Consider the following 5,025-nt stretch of genomic DNA (forward strand, 5'->3'; position numbering starts at 1 on the left):
CTAGGGGCTGTGCCTACATTTTTATTGTCGAACTCCTATGGCTAAGTGAGGGCAATAAAGCCACATAGTCCGATTGCCAGCTGGTTCGTTGCGCTAAACACCTCCTTCAAGGACCAAATTTTTGGATCAAGAGTGTTTAGATTCCATCCCGAACACCCCCGTGCTACCTACATGGGGGCTGAAGCCGACTACTGGCCAACTCTCAGATTTAATAAAAACGGCCGCACAGGAGGTAAAATTTTAAATAAATAATAACAAACATTATATTACATAACGATCTCGTTTCATCATACAAGGCAAAGATAACACGAATGTATTCATTCGAAGATAATGTATTTTGCACATTGCGCCACCACAATGCGGGACCCCTCCAGGACATCTTCAAAATACCGCTCGGGCGTGCGGTGCTCCTTGCCAGCGGGCAGTCCCTCGGTCGCGAGCTTGACGGCGTTCATCTTCGCCCGCTGCACCTTGACGCGGGCGAAGGCCATCCGCGCACCCTCGGTGCAGACCGACGGCTTGATTACGTCAAGCCGGGGGCAGGCATTGACCAACCGCTTCACGGGCCTGAAATAGCTGCTGGGTATAGCTTTGGCAGGCCACAGCCGGATTGTTAAATCCTTCATGGCTAATTCGGCCACCCTATGCAGTTCGACCAGCTGTTTTAGCTGGTCGCTAAAGGGCACCGGATGTTCTGGCGCAAGGTATTGCGACCAGAACAACTTCTCTGTCGAGCTCCCCTCTTTGGCTCGGAAGAACTCCGCACCGTCGGCAACACTTAGTGGCAAATCCGCAAACCCTCCTAGAGAACTCCAAATCCGAGTTAGTAAGAGATACCTCTTCTTTGCATATTTGCTCTGCATAATGAAGGCCTTACCCACTGCGATTTTTCTGGCCTCTTGGATTTCCTAGAGGGCACCCTGGGCTTCAACCCGGGCATCTTGTGCGCTTTAGCAAGCCTTGGCGAGTTCAGTCTCTTGGTCCACAATATTGCGCTCCAAGGACTCGCATTTCTTGACTGCGTCCTGGAGCTCCAGCTGGACCTCATCAACCCTGGCCTCGTGTTTCTAACGGGCGGCTTGCTCCTTCGCTGCTTTCTCTTGGGCCTCGGCTAGCGCCTTCTTGAGGGTCTCCACCTCAGTCGCCGCTCCTACAAATAACATGGCACTATAGTCAACATAAATCATCAATCCTTTTTGATATACAGCAGGTCATTACATACCTTGCTTATCCTCCAGCTGCTTCCTTGCTTGGCCTAGCTCCTCCTCGGCCTGCTCCAGCCTCTGCTTCAGTCCGGAGACTTCGGCAGCATGAGAAGTCGAGGCTAGCAGCGACGCCTGCTTATTCACATAGACATATATGGTTAGTCTCCTGTGAAAAACTATTTGATCCTCTGTTCGGCTCTTCTTTCCGAACACCGAACAGAGTCTCAGGGGCTACTGTCTATATTGTGACTTTGTTTTTACATAATTGCGTCGCTTACCTCAAAGCCTGTCAGAAGGTGGGTGCAGGCTTCGGTCAGTCCGCTCTTAACGGACTGAACCCTCTCAATCACCGTACCCATGAGTGTGCGGTGTTCTTCCACGATAGAAGCGCCTCGCAGCGCTTCCGTTAGAGTATCTGGTGCCTCTGGATGGACAGAGGTTACCGGTGGGATAGGTGCACCTCCTTCTTTCGAAGGAGGCTGCATGTTTGATTCCGGAGCCGTGTGGGTCTCCGGAACGGTATTCGGCTGGGGGTCGCACTGGATATGGCCCCCATCGCCAGTCTCCATGGGGATTTGCTCCCCCATGTGTCCGGCGGCCGAGGTTTCACCCTCTGGCGCCGCCCTGATGGCCTCCTATGTATCTCCCTTGCCCGGGATCCTTCAGGACAACACCTTGGTGTCATCCACGGCCCTAGGAGAGGAGGCCGCCGGAAGGGACCCGTTGTCCATCACCTTCGAGTCCAGCGAATTCCCCGAAGATGAGGATCGCTCGAGGTCGGAACGAGCTGGAGTACAAGGGCATGGTTCAACGCATTAAAACTACGAAGTAAAGAGGCTGATATATGAATGTGTCAGGGTCTTTGAGTACTCACGATTCGGCCAGGGGCTTATCTCGGGGGCGCCGCTCTGGGCTGCTGTCGATGTCCCACGCGGAGTTATCCATGAGGGAGACCTTCCCCTTCTTGGACGCCTCTGCCTCCAGATTTGTGGAGGCCGCCATCTTCTTCCTTCCCTCCTCAGGGGGAAAGTTGCTCTCCTCCTCCTCCTCCTCATCGTCCTCGGCAGCAGAGGAGTGAGTCTCGGTGTCTTTGGACATCACGTCTGAAGCGCCCTTGCGGCGGAGACCACTTCTGGTCTCCTTGGCCTTTTTCTTGGCCTTATTCTCCGGCGCCTGGTAGGGCACCGGAACCAGCATCTTCGTCAGACGCGGGATAGCTGGGTCTTCGGGCAGCGGAGCCGAACACCGGATCCCCTCCGCCTTCTTTGTCCAGCCCTGAAAAGTTAAATGGGAAGCTTAGGCATCTTCTCAGATATACATGTGGAGGATATACCGCGTAATATGGAGAACTCACCGGACTGGCTGGATGGGTCAGGTCATGACCGCGATCCTCGGTCATTTCTGGCCACGTCTGGTTTCCCTTGAATAGCACCTTCCAGATATCTTCGTGCATGGTGCCAAAGAATCGTTGCAAGGTCTGGTGCTTGGCCAGATTAAACTCCCGCAAATGGCAAGTTCGGCGTTGGCAGGGGAGGATCCGGCGAACAAACATCACCTGGATCATGTTGATGAGCTTGATGTTTTTGTCCACCATGCTCTTGATACGTGTTTGCAGCGGCGTCAGCTCATCTGACAAAGCCCGGTCTAGACCCTTCTCTAACCAAGAGGTGAGCCGCATTGGGGCTCCGGACTTAAATTCGGGAACTACGGCCCAGGTGGTGTCGCGAGGCTCTGTGACGTAGAACCACAACTGTTGCCACCCTTTTACGGTCTCTACAAAGGTACCTTTGGGCCATGTAACGTTGGGCATCTTGCTCACCATGGCGCCTCCGCACTCTGCGTGTTGACCATCCACCACTTTCGGCTTCACGTTGAAAATCTTGAGCCACAGTCCGAAGTGGGGTGGGATGCGGAGGAAGGCCTCGCACACGACAATAAATGTCGAGGTGTTGAGGAAGGAGTTGGGGGCCATATCGTGGAAATCCACCCCGTAGTAAAACATGAGCCCGCGGACGAATGGGTGGAGGGGAAAACCCAGTCCGCGGACGAAGTGGGGGATGAACACTACCCTCTCATGGGGCTCCGGGGTAGGGACAATCTGTCCCTTGGTCGGAAGCCGGTGGGCGACTTCCTTGGCCAAATATCCGGCCTCCCGGAGCTTGGTGATGTCCTTCTCCTTGACGGAGGAGACCATCCACTTGCCCTGCGCTCCGGATCCGGACATGATCGGAGTGCTTCCTTGAGGCCGAAGAGATGAGGACTTGGGCACTGGAGCTCGAGAATGGGTGGGCAGAGAGAGATAAGGCGTGGGTGAAAGGGGGTGAATCCTTATCCCTTTATAAAGGCAGCGAATGTCAAGCGCCTCCCCACTCGCCTTACAACTCGCCTGTTTCCCAAGGGCCGCGCAGACGGCGCGGTTGGATTACCCACGCCCGTATTGATGAGGATCCCGTAATAAGGGGACATGATCTCTGCTTTGACAAGACGTCCCAATGAAACCGCATCTCAAAACATGGAGTGGCAGGCCGAAAAATGGTTCGAAATAATGACCGGGTGGTGACGTGGTGTTGATACGTCTCCAACGTATCTATAATTTATGAAGTACTCATGCTGTCATATTATCTATCTTGGATGTTAAATGGGCTTTATTATACACTTTTATATGATTTTTGGGACTAACCTATTAACCTAGAGCCCAGTGCCAGTTTCTGTTTTCTCCTTGTTTTAGAGTATCGTAGAAAAGGAAAACCAAACGAAGTCCAATTGACGTGCCACTTGACGGAGATCATTTTTGGACCAAAAGAAGCCCACGGAGTACCGGAAGTAGGCCAGAAGAGTCCCGGGCTGCCCACGAGGGTGGGGGGCGCGCCCACCCCCCAGGGCGCGCCCCCTGCCTCGTGGACAGCTCGGAGACCCCCCTGACATTAAATCAACGCAAAACTCTTCTATATATACCCAAACTTCCAGAAAGAAACCTAGATTGGAAGTTCCGCCGCTGCAAGCCTCTGCATCCACGAGAAGTCAATCTAGGCCCTCTCCGGCACCCTGCCGGAGGGGGCCATCATCACCGGTGGCCACGAAGGAGTATCCCCGAGGGGCCATCATCACCGTGAAGGCCATGGACCAGAGGGTGGAGGCCATGGAGGAGGAAGCACAAGGGGGAGAACCTCTCCTCCTCTCTTCCGGTGGCGCCGGAGTGCCATCGGGAGGGGAATCATCGCCACGGTGATCGTGTTCATCAACATCACCATCATCATCACCATCCTCATCTCTTTTACGCGGTCCACTCACCCGCACCCCGCTGTAATCCCTACTTGAACATGGTGCTTTATGCCACATATTATGATCCAATGATGTGTTGCCATCTTATGATGTTTTGAGTAGATATCTTTTGTCTTTGGGTTGATTGATGATCTAGATTGGTATGAGTTGTATGTTTTATTTTGGTGCTATCCTATGGTGCCCTTCGTGTCGCGCAAGCGTGAGGGACTCCCACTATAGGGTGTTGCAATACGTTCATGATTCGCTTATAGTGGGTTGGTGAGTGACTGAAACACAAACCCGAGTAAGAGGGATTGTTGCGTATGGGAATAAAGAGGACTTGATGCTTTAATGCTATGGTTGGGTTTTACCTTAATGATCTTTAGTAGTTGCGGATGCTTGCTAGAGTTCCAATCATAAGTGCATATGATCCAAGTAGAGAAAGTATGTTAGCTTATGCCTCTCCCTCATATGAAACTGCAATAGTGATTACCGGTCTTGTTAACAATTGCCTAGGACAATTCCGCACACCGATCCACCATTATTCCACACTCGCTAT

Source organism: Aegilops tauschii, chromosome 5, assembly GCF_002575655.3.
Source record: "Aegilops tauschii subsp. strangulata cultivar AL8/78 chromosome 5, Aet v6.0, whole genome shotgun sequence".
NCBI lineage: Eukaryota > Viridiplantae > Streptophyta > Magnoliopsida > Poales > Poaceae > Aegilops > Aegilops tauschii.